Source organism: Thalassophryne amazonica, chromosome 17 (assembly GCF_902500255.1).
Source record: "Thalassophryne amazonica chromosome 17, fThaAma1.1, whole genome shotgun sequence".
Lineage (NCBI taxonomy): Eukaryota > Metazoa > Chordata > Actinopteri > Batrachoidiformes > Batrachoididae > Thalassophryne > Thalassophryne amazonica.
In genome coordinates, this window is record NC_047119.1 from 58,157,278 (window position 1) to 58,175,400 (window position 18,123).

An 18,123-nucleotide genomic window follows, 5' to 3' on the forward strand; every position below is an offset into this window, starting at 1 on the left:
TGCTTTCAAATTATTTTGTGTTTATAACTTCCAGTAATATTTGCTTGGATTTTGCAGAGTTTGCAGTATAAGATGATCATGGATTCTCCACAGTTAAGTAGAAAAGGTAAGATGCAAGTTTCCTTGGTTGTTCAGCTGTGTTGATTTGTACAGCAGTATTGGCATTGACTAATAAGAGAGTCACACAAAGGAAGATAAATCACCTCCAGCTAAAATATATTTTGGAGTGCAGCACGTCATTTTTCTGACTGGATTTTTCTTTCTTTCCTCTAAGCTCCAACACACAGTCAACAAGATTTTGGACCTCCAACAAAGGGAAGCAAAGTCCTTAATGGGACCTACCCTGAGGTACCACCACAGGACGTGCGGCGTATACCGGACCAACCACTGAGGTGAATCTTCATGTTGCTCACACTTCACTTACTTCAGTCCTCGGTATGAGAAGTCACCACTGTGGTTCAGTTGGTCCAAGCCAAACAAAATAAATTAGAAGAGCACTCAAAGAGGGCATACCACCGCCAAGATCAGTGCTCCTCTGTTTGATGTTTTCCTTTTATCTCTTTATTTTTGTGAGAGGGTTATTCCTTTGAGCTCTTAACAAACATTCTTAAATCCTGATTGCTCATCTTTGTTTCTAATTTATGACCTGTCACCAGTGGTGGGCACAGCTAACCAAAAGTTAGCTTGATAACTGGCAATCAGCTAACTGAAAAGTTATCTTTTTTTAACGATAAACTGTCTAAAAACTTATCAGAAGCTCTCACTCTCAGCTACTAAGAAGCTGTTTTTGAGTTTAAACACCGCCAAAGCTTCTAACAGAACCAATGGCAATCACAAACCCAAACAGCCCATGAGCCAGTACTTCTGTCTTTGTGCGCTCTGCCCCCTGCTGTAGGAAAGCGTCATTTACCCTGACAGGATACAGTGGTCCAGCAATGAGGCAGAGGTCTTGAAATGGAAAGCAGGTTTGAACTAGAAGCACTCGGAGAGCGCAAACCTCCACCAAGGCCATAGGGTCACTGACGTCACATGGAATAACCCTTTGGCAAAGAGACTTATTCCACCTCATTTCACGCATCTACCAACATGTTTCAGATTCAGTGGTTATCCCTCTGGGATCCGAGGGCATTTTTTGGACAGTTCACTTGCCTGGCATAAATGTATTATTATTGCTGTTAACAGCTTCCCCTGCATCCCAGAATCAAGTTTTATGTCTCTTTTTTTTCAGGACAACCTGTACTTTCAAAATATATATGCTGTAGTTGCGTTTTATAAGTGTAATACAGGTTTACAATCAGAAATAAGAAAGGAAAACGGAAAATAATTTTCCACACACATTTATTCAAAACACACAGCAAACTATAATAAGCAACTGTTTTGACACTTTATAAAGGTAATTTGGGCTCTTGTGTGAAAGACTGTACAACATAAAGGTTCAAACAAAAAACATTTTATATTTTGAAAAATATATACAAAATGGTCCATGCATTGTGTTTGTCTTCATCTCAAAGCAATTTCTGTCTGCTATTACACAAGGGTCACATCACAAACTTCTACTATGAAGTTGACTGTGTGTTTGTTCTCTCCTGCTCTGAAAGCAACATTCACACTTCAAGGCTCATTCAGTTTGAGGAGCGGCCCCTCCCCCCTTGCTCCATTGATATGGTAAACAGTGCTTTACGCCGGAGCGAGAAAGCTTGCCACAGGCTTATCCAGTAACATTCACAGGAAAACTAGTCGAGCAGTCCTGATACTCACACACTGTGTGAGCACGTGAGATTGTATGAGAGACTCTCCGTCTGCTCACTTTCACTTTCTCTGTGCGTAATTGCATTGGAGCAGCCAGGGAGCTATTCAAACAGGCCAACTAGTAACACATCACTCCTAAAAACAATCTTTGGTGTGTCACATGAGGTGAATCTTCCCTACAATTGGATTTTAAAAAACCATGTGACAGTGAACCAATTCTGATTGGACACTCACATTGCTCACGTCATCACACAGCTTCTATGAGGAGTACAAAGATGGTGGATGGTGGCCCGAAAGTCCACGGAGTTATCAGCAAAAAAAAAAGAGTAAGTTTCTATCTCATATCATTAAAAAGTTATTTATAATTTAGTAAAGCTTGGTCTTAGCTGTCGTATATGACGGTGTCAGCCCCAGAGGGTTAAACCCTGAGATCTTAAGCAAATGTATTTATAAAGAGAAACTGCATGAACTACACAAGTTTTTTTATTTTCTAATAACAAGTTTATTCAATGAGGAGAAACAAATGCTCAATTATTGTTGTGTCGTAACTTAATTTTTGTTCAGCCTTTGTGACCCATCTTCATGAAGTTAGATGCAAAAATGTTGAAATTGGCCATATCCTGCAATGATAAAGAATCCTTAAAAAAAAAATTACTGGATCCAGATCGTGTTCCAGATACATCCATCCATCCATTTTCTTCCACTTTATCCTGAGTCGGGTCGCGGGGGCGGCAGCTCAAGCAAAGCCGCCCAGACCTCCTGATCCACACACACCTCCCCCAGCTCCTCTGGGGGAACCCCGAGGCGTTCCCAAGCCAGCCGAGAGACGTAGTCCCTCCAGCGTGTCCTGGGTCTTCCCTGGGGCCTCCTCCCAATGGGACATGCCCGGAACAACTCTCCAGTGAGTTGTCCAGGGGGCATCTGGAAAAGATGCCCAAGCCACCTCAGCTGGCTCCTTTCGATGTGGAGGAGCAACGGCTCAACTCTGAGCTCCTCACCCTATCTCTAAGGGAGCGCCCAGCCATCCTGCAGAGGAAACTCATCTCGGCCGCTTGTACTCGCGATCTTGTTCTTTCGGTCATGAGCCACATCTCATGACCATAGGTGAAGGTCGGAAGGTAGATCAATCGGTAAATTGAGAGCTTTGCCCCCCTGCTCAGCTCTCTCTTCACCACGACGGTCCGATACAGTGACCGCATCACTGCAGACGCTGCACCGAACCGTCTGTCGATCTCACGCTCCATCCATCCCTCGCTCGTGAACAAGACCCCGAGATACTTAAAGTCCTCCACTTGAGGCAAGGACACTCCACCGACCTGAAGAGGGCAAAGCACCTTTTTCCAGTCGAGAACCATGGCCTCAGATTTGGAGGTGCTGATTTTCATCCCGGACGCTTCACACTCGGCTGCAAACCGCCCCAGTGCATGCTGAAGGTCCTGATTTGACGAAGCCAACAGAACCACATCATCCGCAAACAGCAGAGATGAGATTCTTGACGAAGCCAACAGAACCACATCATCCGCAAACAGTAGAGATGAGATTCTGTGGTTCCCAAACCGCACCCCCTCTGCACCCTGGCTGCGCCTAGAAATTCTGTCCATGAAGGTAATGAACAGAACCGGTGACAAAGGGCAGCCCTGGCGGAGGCCAACGTGCACTGGAGACAGGCTTGACTGAACCGGCAATGCGAACCAAGCTCCTGCTGCGGTCGTACAGGGACCGGATAGCCCTTAGCAAAGGACCCTGGACCCCATTCTCCTGGAGCACCCCCCACAGGGTGCCCCCAGGGACATCATTGAACGCCTTCTCCAGATCCACAAAACACATGTGGATTGGTTGGGCGAACTCCCATAAACCCTCGAGCACCCGATGGAGGGTGTAGAGCTGGTCCAGTGTGCCGCGACCAGGACGAAAACCACACTGCTCCTCCTGAATCCGAGGTTCGACTGTCGGTCGAATTCTCCTCTCCAGTACTCTGGAATAGACCTTACAGGGGAGGCTGAGGAGTGTGATCCCCCTTTAGTTGGAACACACCCTCTGGTCCCCCTTCTTAAACAGACGGACCACCACCCCGGTCTGCCAATCCAGAGGCACTGTCCCCGACTGCCATGTGATGCTGCAGATGCATGTCAACCAAGACAGTCCCACAACATCCAGAGACTTAAGGTACTCAGGACGGATTTCATCCACCCCAGGAGCCTTGCCACAGAGGAGCTTTCTGACCACCTTGGTGACTTCGGCCTGGGTGATGGGTGAGTCCGCCTCTGAGTCCCCAATCTCTACTTCCTCTTCGGAAGACGTGACGATGGGATTGAGGAGATCCTCGAAGTATTCCTTCCACCGCCCAACAACATCCCCAGTCAGGGTCAACAGCTCCCCACCTGCACCGTAAACAGTGCAGTTGGAGAGCTGCTTCCGCTTCCTGAGGCGTTGGACGGTTTTGCCAGAATTTCTGTGAGGCCGACCGATAGTCCTCCTCCATGGCCTCCCCGAAGTCCTCCCAGACCCGAGTTTTTGCCTCTGCGACTGCCGGGCTGCAGCACGCTTGGCCTGCCGGTACCTGTCAGCTGCCTCCGGGGTCCCACTTCCCAACAAAGACAAGTAGGACTCCTTCTTCAGCTTGACGGCATCTCTTACTTCTGGCGTCCACTACCGGGTTCGGGGATTGCCACCGCGACAGGCACCAGAGACCTTGCGACCACAGCTATGAGCGGCTGCATTGACATTGGAGGTGGAAACCATGGTCCACTCAGACTCCATGTCTCTAACCTCCCCCGGGATCTGGGAGAAGCTCTCCTGGAGGTGGGAGTTGAAGACCTCACTGACACAGGGTTCCACCAGTCGTTCCCAGCAGACCCTCACGATACGTTTGGCCTGCCAGGTCTGACCAGCTTCCTCTCCTCCCAGCGGATCCAACTCAACACCAGGTGGTGATCAGTCTACAGCTCTGCCCCTCTCTTCACTCGAGTGTCCGAGACACATGGCTGAAGGTCATATGATACAACTACGGAGTCGATCATCGACCTCCGGCTCAGGGTGTCCTGGTGCCACGTGCACTTATGGACATGCTTGTGCTCGAACATGGTGTTCGTGATGGGCAAACTGTGACTAGCACAGAAGTCCAACAACTGAACACCACTCGGGTTCAGATCGGGGAGGCTATGCCTCCCGATCACCTCCCTCCAGCTCTCACCCTCGAACTGCCACCTTATTGTGGTGGGGGAGTTTGTGTACCTGGATGATCCTAGGAGCTATGTTGGGGGCTTTGTGCCCCTGGTAGGGTCTCCCAAGGCAGACAGGTCCTAGTTGACGGGTCAGACTAAGGGCAGTTCAGAAGCTCCCATGACCAGTACAAAATCAAGGACCGAGATGTCGCCCGGTATGGCAGAGCCGGGGCCCCACCCTGGAGCCAGGCCTGGGGTTGGGGCTTGCACGCGAGCGCCTGGTGGTCGGGCCTTAGCCCACGGGGCCCGGCCAGGCTCAGCCCGAAAGAGCAACGTGGGCCCGCCCTCCTATGGGTTCACCACCTGCAAAGGGGGGCCATGGGGGTCGGGTGCAGAGAGGATTGGGTGGCAGTTGAGGGTGGGTGGCCCGACGGCCCGGTCCGCGCTCGCATCCCCTGGCTGTTGCCCCTCACTGGGGGGAAGGAGCCTGAGCTTGTGCGGGAGGCTGAGAGATACTGACTAGAGATAGTCAGACTCACCTCCACGCACAGCTTGGGCTCTGGTACCCAACTCCTGGAGAGGGTCTGGACACTCCACTTTTCTGGCGTTGCCCACGGGGAGAGGCAGAGAGCTGGGGTAGCATTGCTTATTGCTCCCCAGCTCAGTCACCATGTGTTGGAGTTCACCCCGGTGAACGAGAGGGTCGCGTCCCTACGCCTTCGGGTCGGGAAAGGTCTCTCACTGTTGTCTCGGCCTACGGACTGAGCGGCATTGAAGAGTACCCGATCTTCTTGGAGTCCCTGAGAGGGGTACTATATAGTGCTACGACTGGGGACTCCATTGTTCTCCTGTGGGATTTCAACGCCCACGTGGGCAGCGACAGTGGGACCTGAGACTGTGTTCCGGATCATTACCAAAATTTAATGACTTCTAAGTTAGGCCAAGATACACCCCTGGTAAAAATTTTATTGAAATCTGTTGAGGATTTTTTGAGTAATCCTGCTAAAAATCAACCAACCAACAAACAAACGGATGTGACTGAAAACACAACCTCTTTGGCGGAGGTAATTATGGTTTTGCTTTATAAATAAAATTATTGCGGAGAGAATAACTACATTAATGTAAACTCTTAAAATGTACAAAGTGATATATAACACATATCTGTTCATTTTAAAATAATGCACTAATTCTGAAGATTTGAACATTAACACACAGATGCCCAGAGGGGATTATGGGTAAACTAAGCCTCCGCTCATACTGATTAGTTGATTCATTCATTCTATGTAAAAACCAACACAAGTGAATCAGTGTAACATGTGTTGGTGTTTACAAATAAATGTGATTTTGTAAAATGTCATTTTTTTCATTTGTATAAAAAAAAAGAAAGAAATTTTCAAGATCCTGCTAGACAGCACCTAAACGCACGCGTGATCACATCACAACTCTATCCAGTTAGGGAGACAAGGTTTCTTTCAATAAAAGAACTGTCAAAAAACTTTCTCGTGTATGGTTGTTATTGTGTGGTGATAGGAATCGCCTTTGAATGGTCATAACGCATCGATCAGTCTCTCTGTGAGGCGTCATAACATCCAATCGGTTATCGGCTCGGTGTGGTGTTATAACAGATCAATCGCTCCGTGAGACGTCATAACATCTAGCCTGGTTCACATGGCAAGATAATTAGGCTGATATTGGACCCGATCTTCCCCTTCCGACAATCTTAAGGACGCCCCGACAATTGTGATGACGCTAAATATAATCTTATTAGATATTCCTGCTGTGTGTGGTGTGTTAAGAAGGATGTGAGGAGCGAAATGTGACATGCAGCCAATCAGAAGCGAGGTGTTTGACCTGGGAATGTTTGTGGGTGAAATCTGTTTGTGTGTGTTGTTTTTACCATGTGGCTGACACCACATACTGTACAACTAAACCTGTCAGATCTATGATTTTTTTTTAATCTCCTTATGTGTGGTCTCTCAGGTTTTGGAAACCTATAGATAATTTTAAAAACCTGCGGTCGACACCACTGTGATATAACTGGTCACCAGTAGATGGCAGTGTTCTATGCATTTTGATGCCAGTTATATCACACTGCCTGAATCACAATTTAACAGATTGTTCGGCTTTTGGAGGAAGCAACCTGGACTTCTTCTGGCATTTATACATAAAACAAACACAATAAAAATGTCTATAAACCCAGAGAATATATTCCCGAGAGTTTTAGGCACAGTATAGAAAGAGTTTAATGCTGTTGACCTTGTGGAGCCTGATCGGAGCATCTCAAATGCATTTCTCCTGTCGTGAACATTTACCCAGAATGCACTGCGCACACACCATGTTCACACTAAAACCTTTAAAATTAGTCCAATACTTTAAAACTAAAACATATATCTGATATTCTCACTTTATAAAACTTCAGACGTGACATTAATTTAAATAACTTGTCCAAAATTAGTTTGGTTAAAATTTGGTCACTATGGGGTAAAAAGAAATGATCTTTTTTTCTTTGCGATGACCAGTTCTCCTATGCCTGCAGAGGATAGAGCGGTTTCTTCTTGAACCAGTTCTTCTCTGTTTGTAGAAGATAGAACTGTGCATCTACTACAAAAAGCGACATCTGCAAAAATGCTAGCGGACTAAAAATTGTCAGACCAAAACTTATCGGAAGATAATTTGTCCGTTGATGGTTTTCAAAATTATCTGAAAAGCTAATCGGATATTGAAAACATTATCTTCGATAATTAGCGGTTAGCGGATTAGCAGAACTGTGCCCACCACTGCCTGTCACCCTGATCTTTGTTACTGATCAGGTTTGACTGTTGTTCGAGCTTAGCCTTTGTTCTCAATTGCTAATGTTTGAGTCTAATTGCTCACCTTTGTTATCCACCAGTATGAAATATGGAGCGATATAGTGATCAGCGTGTTCGTCCATCCGTTTGTCCACCCACCCCTGTGTGTCCGTCTGTCCATTTTTGCTTGCTAGTGCAATATCTCAAGAAGCAGTTGACCAGTTTCATTCATACAAAGTAAAATCACCAGTAATCCAGTACCACCAGAACTACTCTGGGCAGAGTGGGACCATATGTTCACTGGCAGTGTTAATTTAGCACTGTCAGTGTTAGTTTTACACTGGTGAATTTACTGTGTATTTATCATAAGAATGTACTTGGGTGATCCCCTGCCACTTCTTATTACTGATTTGTGTGGACCAGGGGTGGGGGCATGAGCTTTAATGTTGCCCTTTAATCCTGACCTCGAAGCTTTGATCCTGATCTCTCAGCTGTGATCCTGATTTCTACCCATTGTTCCTGGTGACGTATATCAAAGCAGAAAGACCCAAAGACAAATGACAATGAAAATACAGGGATTAAAGTTCTCCATCGCTGTGATGAAATTTCCATCAATTGGGCTGCCAAAAGGCAGTGTTCCCTCTAATGCAAAATCAAGGCTGGGCGCAAGATATAAAATTTACCGTTTCAAAATGCTCAAAAAATGATTTTTAGAGTAATGTCTTTGTTTGTTTTTGATGTTTCTCCTGGCAACTAGAGCCCCTTGACTGAGGAGAGTAACATCAACTTAGAACATGGGGCCATTTTGGTTCCAATTGTGCTGACCTACTGAATTAACCATTTATGTTTTCAACATTTTTATTAATCATTTAACCACATACAGCAACACATCGAGGTGCAGGTACTATCAAAATAAATATAAAAATAGTTAAGCTATCAAATTTACATCCATTTACAATTTCTGATGATTTATTTAATTAATTTAAAGCCTGATTTATGCAGCTGCAGCTCTGTAACTCCGTGTCATGCAATGACATGCGTGACAGTTTAAAGTTCTCTATCACTGGACTATGCTTTTTTATAGATTAATTTGAACATCAACAAGCGTTTTTTTTTTCTGCAGTCATCACCTCCAAATCAAAGGGAAGCTGTAGAATTTCATCTTTTCAGACTCTGTGTTGTAAAGTTATGGACTTTTCTGATCCATTTGTAATCAGTGTGCGTACTGCAAAAACTATTATATTAAAATATGAGGGGAGACGAAGGAGTTAAAGCAGAAAAGTGTCAAATTACAGCTTTTTGCTGTGTCTGATTTAACAGGTGCATGTTAGGCTGTGGGTCTGAGTCTGAGCATGGTGTGAAAAAATAAACGGCCGGTCTTTAATCACGAAAATGACTCGGACCCACATGCGAGGGGCTTTTAATGGAAATACATTGCGATAGGATGGGACATTTTATCCGATGTGAGCGAAAAATCCATTATACAAAATCAGTTAGTATATGGTGTTTCTTACATGTGGCAGGACGGGCGGGAGCCCGTCACCAGGAGCAGTTGGACCCGCAATACAGACTCCCAGACTTGATTTAGGTGTAAGAGAAAACGTGGTCTTTATTTCAGGCAAAGGTTCAGTACATATGTGGTCAGTCAGCGTTGCAGAGGTACAAACAGGATCAGGCTGAGACGCAGTCACAAACGAGCAGGGTTCAGAGGCACAAGCAATACCAGACATCTGGGATAAGGCAAAAGGCATGGTCAAGGTAACAAAGCAAGGTTCCAAAACACGGCAAGACAAAAAACAGGACTGTAATGGGCACTGGAAAGTGTGCTAAGACAACAATCTGGCGAGGAAGTGAAGAACTGTGGGGTTTAAATACATGTGGACTAATTAGTGACAGGTGGTGTAAACAAGGTGCACGTGAGAGGAAGGATCCAGAAAGGGGCGTGGCTCATGAACAAGACACCATGTTGTGCAAGACAGTGAGGGAAGAGAGCACAAGGTGGAGAGAAGAAAAGACAAGATGTGTGAATGGGAGTCAAGTGACTAAAGGGAGTGAGCACAGTGGCGTGATGTAATAGACAAAGACACGGGAGCAGGTGCAAGAGTGTGAGCGAACGGAAACAAAACAGACTGCATCAAAGTGAGGGAAACAATGGCAGGTGCAGGGCGTGGAGTGAACAGAAGTAACTGGGCGTGAGACCAGGAATGAAGACATGATGGGAGGTGCAGAATGGAAACAACAGCGAAAGCAGAACAGAGCTAAAATGGAAATCATGGTCAGAATGTAATACAACAACAGAAACCAAAATCAACATGAGCATGAGTACAAAAGTAACTAGAACTGATCAGGAAATCAATACAAAAGCAGAATTAAACAGGAACAGACTAATAAACAGAAATCAAAACCCGATATAAAAGTATAACAGAAAACATATACAGATGAAAGCTAAATGATAAACAATGAAAACACAAATGGGCTGAACAAAAGTAGAACAGAACTGGACAATGGCTATAGTATGGAAAGTAACAAAGTGATAAGAAAAACATAACAGAATAACTCATGATGAAAATAAACCACTAATAAATCAAAGCGGGAACAGAAGGTGCAGCAAAGAAAGGGGCAAAAAAGGGATCAAAGCCTGGAACAGGGCTGGTCATGACAACATGGAAAACAATACAGAAACACTGGGACTTTTTGTCCGGTGACTGCAATATCTGGATTATACGATAACGGTTTAGGTGCATACATGTCAACCCCTTTGAGGGTCCACCTGTATAACCAAGTGAGAAAATCCATAAAATCAACACAAAATCCTTATAACCTCCAAATTGCACCAAAATCGGTTTTATTACAGTACACACAACTGCATAGCGGTATCACATAACTGGGGTTTTTGTCCACATATTATGAGTTTGCCACAATGACATTAAAGGCAGGATCATTAGTATTTCCTCCACAGTTTAATTTCAAACAATAGAGACCTTGTATTCATGCATCAAGCTGAATTTTATCTAACGGAATGTGTCAAATGTAGTTATTTTTTACAGAAACAATAACTGTGTGTCACTAGTGGAAAATACATTATCAAATGGAAAAATAATCTAATATATGAGGTCTGTCCAAAAAGTATTGGACCTTTTTATTTTTTGCAAAAACCATATGGATTTGAATCACGTGTGATTGCATCAGCCAAGCTTGGACCTTCGTGCGCATGCGTGAGTTTTTTCACGCCCTGTCGGTTGCGTCATTCGCCTGTGAGCAGGCTTTGGGTGGAGCAGTGGTCCACCCCTCTTGTCGGATTTTTATTGCGAATAAATGTCTGAACGATTTGGAGCTTTGCTGGATCAAATTTTTCCAGAACTGTGAGAGACCTCCAGCTGGACACATTCGGAAAATTTAGATGGCTTTCAGCGACGATTTTATGGGGATTACACAGATAAGGAGTGCTCCAGCCGGTTTAAAGACCGCCCACAGCGTCTGAGAACGCGGCGCGCTCCAAGCGCTGATCACACAGCTCAACCCCGCTCAAACAACCCAAGGTATTCCAACGTGAAGGCTTTGTTGATCCGGACGTCGCCTCTAAACTTTCACAAAAAAGGCAGAAGGCGTGGACATCAGCACTTTTTCGGCACATTCTACTGTTACAGGAGTTTTTTTTCATGAAAGAGAAGCGGGAGGTTGTGCGCCACCATGCCGCTCATGGCGCAGGACCAAACCACCTCCGTGTTGGTTCTCACAGGGACGGCTTTCAGGTGGCTTCAGACGGCTTCCGGTGCTTTTCAGTCGTATGAGTATCCGAGAAATTGTGCATGAGCTGGACATGCCCAACCTGTCCTGTGAGGCTTCATTACGGGCGTTGCTTTGCGCCATGCGGCTCCGCCGCGACGCGCGGAGTTCCTCCGCACAGTCTGTCTCAATGTGCCGAAAAAGTGCTGATGTCCACGTCTTCCGCAGTTCCTGTGCTAGTCAGATGACATACCGATCAAGACAGCGTCCAGTTTAGAAATGAACGGCACATTCCACTGTTACAGGAGTTTTTGTCATGGAAAGAGGAACGGAGGAACTCCGTGCGTCGCGGCGGAGCCGCATGGCGCAAAGCAACGCCGTGATGAAGCCTCACAGGACATGTTGGGACATGTCCAGGCTCATGCACAATTTCTCGGATACTCACACAACTGAAAAGCAACCGGAAGCCGTCTGAGCCATCTGAAAGTCGTCCTGTGAGACCAACACGGAGGTGGTTTTGTCCTGCGCCATGAGCGGCATGGTGGCGCAATCCTCCGCTTCTCTTTCCGTGAAAAAAACTCCTGTAACAGTAGAATGTGCCGAAAAAGTGCTGATGTCCACAGCCTTCTGCCTTTTTGTGAAAGTTAGACGACGTCCCGGATCAACAAAGCCTTCACGTTGGAAATGATCTGGTTGTTTGAGTGGGGTTTGAGCCTGTCGATCGGTGCTCAGAGCGCGCCGCACTCTCAGACGCTGTGGGCGGTCTTTAAACCGGCTGGAGCACTTCTTAATCTGTGTAATCCCCATAAAATCGTTGCTGAAAGCCATCAAAATTTTCCGAATGGTGTCCACCTGGAGGTCTCTCACAGTTTCTGGAAAAATTTGATGCAGCAAAGCTCCAAATCGTTCAGACATTTATTCGCAATAAAAATCCGACGAGAGGGGTGGACCAGTGCTCACACAAAGCCTGCTCACAGGCGAATGACGCAGCCGACAGGCGTGAAAAAACTCACGCATGCGCACAAAGGTTCAAGCTTGGCTGATGCAATCACACGTGATTCAAATCCATATGGTTTTTGCAAAAAATAAAAAGGTAGATACTTTTTGGACAGACCTCGTAATGAAAAATAAAACATACCTCAGAACTTCATCAAGTGTATCGAAAATCGCCTTGCCAGTGCCAATGTTGCAGACTGGCATGTCGATGATCCTTGATTTCGCCCCTGTGTTTATTAGGGTTGGGTATCAATAAGATTTTATTGATATCGATACCATTATCGATTCCGCTTATCGATCCGATTCCTTATTGATTCACTTATCGATACCTCTTGTGAATTTTTTTGTGCACTAAAAATAGGCTTACAGGTTTTCTATGTCTGCAGGTCAAAGAGCTTTTTCTTATTGTGCACCCGCTCTGTGGAACGGTCTTCCTGTGACCATGAGACAGTCGGAGTCCGTGGACATTTTTAAGTCAAGACTTAAAGACTATTTTTTTTCTCTTTCTTGTGAATAGTTTTTAATTTTTATCTGTTTTATTCTTTTACTTCTGTTTTTAATTATGTATTTTAATTTTTTCATTTTTATTTATTTATTTTAATTTTTTATCTTGAACTGTTCAGTGTGAAGTGCCTTGAGACGGCTTTTATTGGTATTTGGCGCTTTATATGCTGATGAAATTGAATTGAAATTGAACAACATTTTATTGAGTCTTAAAGTAAATAAATATGAAATTGGTCACTGGATCCTTAAACTTTGGACATAATAAACTCTACATGGTGGATCCTTGATCTCTGGACATAAACAGAAATTAACAAAATCTGTAGTTTTTGTCAAAAGCATTTCCTTTCAGACATTATTGGCATGAATGTCTTTCCATACATCTGAGCTGAGCGCTTGCAGCTGGCTGTGCTGCACGTCAGGATGTAATTCCTAAAGAATACAGCATGTCTCATTTTGGGAGGAAAAAAAACATTTAAAGTAAGGGCATTTAATTTTGAAGTTATTAATTCCGATCAGACTCTGTCTCAGTAGAGAGCCACGCAGTGTTTGAAGTTGTGCCAACGGAACGGAGGACAATTCTCGTTTCTTGACTGCAACAAGACAAGCTTCCCAGTTAGTGACTTTAATCCACACAAAAGTGACTCACTGTATTTTAATGGCTTTGAGAGGAGTTAAGAAGCGACTTGCCGTTTCTGAAGAGCAGTGAATCAAAGAACCACGAACTAGTGGATCGAAGCATTGCTTCAATGGCTCACGCTTCAAAGTGGAGTCGCGCTACAGAAACTGTTGATTACAGACCCGCTGCAGACCAAACCCTGAATATCTGTAAGACTTTATTTTTACGTTCGTATGACTCTGAAACTCGGAAAAAACGTATAATCTACGGACAATCCGTATAGGTTGACATGTATGTAGGTGACTTTTACTGTACATGAGACTGAACAATAAATTTACCTCTCAAAGCTTTGACGATGAAGTCGGCTTCCATCCCACATGGCTGACTTTATTAGTATTTTCCAGTATTTCCCAGATGTTTCTTCTGTTCAGATCTGAAGGGAATCTGTACATCTTTAAACCCTTGTTGTGTCTATTTGTGCATCCAAATGCACAACCCATCATTTTCAGCGAATAAATAAATAAAATAGCGGGATTTCCATGTAGACAGATTAACAGCAAATGCTATTTTGAACCCAAGATGGCACCATGAGTCAAATGACCTTTTTTTTTTTACTCGTCGTTACTCTCTCAATCAAGAGACTCTAATGGCAGCGAGTCCCTGTGTCTGTTCCTCTCATTCCTCTATGTCCTGTCTGCAGGAGGAGAGGGGATGGTGTGTTTGAGTGTCTCACAGCGCAGTGGTGAGACACAGTGAGCAAAGAGCAGAGTTTTACATATTTTAAACTTTCTTTCAAAGTCTGCTCTGAGTGTCTGTAGACCTGCGTCACATAAAACAAATTCTTTTTTTTTTTTTCTTTTACCCAAAATACACCTATATCTCTTTCTGGGGACGGCATGACGTAAAACGCACGTATAAAACCTTCTTACCTTACAATCAGGTCGCTTTTTTCCACATAAATTCAAATTCCTTGTATGTGAGAACTTACTTGGCTATAAAATTGATTCTGATAAATAGACAAATTCTTGATTGTCTTGATTGTTGTGGGGGCACCCCTTGATTAAAGGGTTTACTTTTGAGGACATTTTTCATCCTACTACTTCTAACAATAATAATAATAATAATAATAATTTAATGATTTAATGAATAATTTAATTTGTCACCGTTCTGTTCATTATTTTATGGACAGAATTTCTAGGCGCAGCCAGGGTGTAGATGGGGTCTGGTTTGGGAACCACAGAATCTCGTCTCTGCTGTTTGCGGACAATGTGGTTCTGTTGGCTTCGTCAAATCAGGACCTTCAGCATGCACTGGGGGGTTTGCAGCTGAGTGTGAAGCGTACAGGATGAGAATCAGCACCTCCAAATCCAAGGCCATGGTTCTCGACTGGAAAAAGGTGCTTTGCCCTCTTCAGGTCAGTGGAGTGTCCTTGCCTCAAGTGGAGGAGTTTAAGTATCTCGGTGTCTTGTCACGAATGAGGGACGGATGGAGCGTGAGATCGATAGACGGATCGTTGCAGCATCTGCAGTGATGCGGTCGCTGTATCAGACCGTCGTGGTGAAGAGGAGGCTGAGTAGGGGGCAAAGCTCTCGATTTACCGATCGATCTACGTTCCGATCCTCACCTACGGTCATGAGATTTGGCTCATGACCGAAAGAACGAGATCGCGAGTACAGCGGCCGAGATGAGTTTCCTCCGCAGGGTGGCTGGGCGCACCCTTAGAGATAGGGTGAGGAGCTCGGTCACTCGGGATGAGCTCGGAGTCGAGCCGCTACTCCTCCACGTCGAAAGGAGTCAGTTGAGGGTGGCTCTGGCATCTTTTCTGGATGCCCTCTGGACGCCTCGCTGGAAAGGTGTTCCGGGCACGTCCCATTGGGAGGAGGCCCCGGGAAGACCCAGGACACGCTGGAGGGACTGTGGATCGGGAGGGTCTGGGCGGCTTTGCTTGAGCTGCTGCCCCCGCGACCCAACTCCGGATAAAGCTGAAGAAAATGATGGATGGATGGATAATTTAATGACTAAAATATTAAATCAGTATTTCTCTGGGCCTACGTTTTACTGTAGTTCTGTATTAAGTTTAAATGATGAGCCATATAAAAATAAGTTTAGTTAATTAAACTTTTCTGCATAACTAAGTGGGATAAGAACCAAGACTTTTTTAAATGTAATGTCTAAGCTCAGCATTACTTGGCTCTGTTTGGGGTTCTAGCTTTAAAATCTGGTCAGTTAGGATGAGGGAAGCCAAAACTATGAAAATGGGTGGGTGATCAGGGTGAAAAAATAGTAATCAAAAAACCTCCAGAATGCATCCTTGGACATCAAAAACCCAAATTTGCTGCTGACGAGATACACTTTCAACCCCCCCCCCCCCCCATCCCCCCGGTTTCGTTTGAATGACATCAAGAGTTGTAGGAAAGCTGTCCCCTTAAACGTGTTTATCCTGAAGTATTTAAATAATATGTACAGTGAGGAAAATAAGTATTTGAACACCCTGCGATTTTGCAAGTTCTCCCACTTAGAAATCATGGAGGGGTCTGAAATTTCATCTTAGATGCATGTCCACTGTGAGAGACATAATCTAAAAAAAATCTGGAAATCACAATGTATGATTTTATAATAATTTATTTGTATGTTACTGCTGCAAATAAGTATTTGAACACCTGTGAAAATCAATGTTAATATTTGGTACAGTAGCCTTTGTTTGCAGTCACAGAGGTCAAACGTTTCCTGTAGTTTTTCACCAGGTTTGCAGACACTGCAGCAGGGATTTTGGTCTGCTCAGCAATACAGATCTTCTCCAAATCTTTCAGGTTTGGAGTTTCAGCTCCCTCCAAAGATTTTCTATTGAGTTCAGGTCTGGAGACTGGCCAGGCCACTCCAGGACCTTGAAATGCTTTTTACGGAGCCCCTCTTTAGTTGCCCTGGCTGTGTGTTTGGGGTCATTGTCATGCTGGAAGACCCAGCCATGATCCATCTTCAATGCTCTTACTGAGAGAAGGAGGTTGTTTGCCAAAATCTCGCAATACATGACCCCATCCATCCTCCCTTCAATACGGTGCAGTCGTCCTGTCCCCTTTGCAGAGAGCACCCCCAGAGTATGATGTTTCCACCCCATGCTTCACGATTGGGATGGTTTTCTTGGGATTGTTCTTATCCTCTAAACATGGTAAGCGAAGTTGATTCCAAAAAGCTGTATTTTGGTCTCATCTGACCACATGACCTTCTCCCTTGCCTCCTCTGGATCATCCAGATGGTCACTGGTGAACTTCAACAGGCCTGGACATGTGCTGACTTGAGCAGGGGGGACCTTGCTGCCCTGCAGGATTTTAAACCATGACAGCATCATGTGTTACTATGTAATCTTTGTGACTGTGGTCCCAGCTCTCTTCAGGTCATTGACCAGGTCCTCCTGTGTAGTTCTGAGCTTTCTCAGAATCATCCTTGAGATCTTGCATGGAATCCCAGACCGAGGGAGATTGACAGTCATCTTGTGTTTCTTCCACTTTCTAATAAATAATCATAACAGTTGTTGTCTTCTACCAAGCTGCTTACCTGTTTCCTGTAGTCCATTTCCAGCCTTGTGCAGGTCTCCAGTTTTGTCCCTGGTGTCCTTAGACAGCTCTTTCGTCTTGGCTATGGTGAACAGGTTGGAGTGTGATTGACTGAGTGTGTGAACAGGTGTCTTTTATACAGGTAACAAGTTCAAACAGGTGCATTTAATCAGGTAGAGTGCAGAATAAGAGGGCTTCTTAAAGAAAATTAACAGGTCTGTGTGAGCCAGAATTCTTGCTGGTTGGTAGGTGTTCAATACTTATTTGCAGCAGTAACACACAATAAATTATTTAAAAAAAATCATACATTGTGATTTCCGGATTTTTTTTTTTTTTTTTTTTTTTTTTTTTTAAGATTATGTCTCTCACAGTGGACATGCACCTAAGATGAAAATTCAGACCCCTCCATGATTTCTAAGTGGGAGAACTTGCAAAACCGAAGGGTGTTCAAATACTTAGTTTTCCTCACTGTAGGTTAAAGTCTTAAGAGCAGCGGTAGTCGGTGAGTGAAATATGATCTATTCAGCAGGAGAACAATTTGCTCTTCCTTAACTGTCTCCACCTTGTTTTACCTTAAAATATAACTTTATTTGTGGAGTAAATGTACACTTTCATCACGTGTGAGAAGCTCTAAAGAAAGCAATGAAATTATTTCTTTATTTGTTCCCCAGGAAGGGTCGTGGTCAAGTGCTAAAGGCAGACCTTATCACTTCATTACATCCTCTACGAATTCACAGCAGCCTCTCTCATCCACCTCGTGCTCCCACCACTGCCAGAATGTGAGGACATCATCCGCCAGCTCTCCGCTGCTCACAGTTCACAGTCTCAAGAAGTACGTACCCATCATTTACATAGTATACTCCCACTTTCCACACTGTGTAATACAGTATGAAGCTGTGTTCACTTTGTTTTGGTCTGTGGCCACCAGGGGGCTGAGTCTCTAAACCTTGTGTATGCAATATCTTGGCAAAGAGCTTTGTGTTCAAGGTAAAATTGTTACACAAAGTTCACTTCAGAAGTTTGACATT

At 44.6% G+C, this 18,123-nt stretch overlaps 1 long non-coding RNA gene across 1 annotated transcript; it reads left to right on the forward strand.

The window, feature by feature from the left end:
* Positions 1 to 60: 60 nt before the first annotated feature.
* On the forward strand, positions 61 to 17,860 carry LOC117529988. Its single transcript, XR_004566163.1, has 3 exons — positions 61 to 106; positions 275 to 392; positions 17,767 to 17,860. It is a non-coding gene; the product is annotated as an uncharacterized LOC117529988 (long non-coding RNA).
* Positions 17,861 to 18,123: the final 263 nt, after the last annotated feature.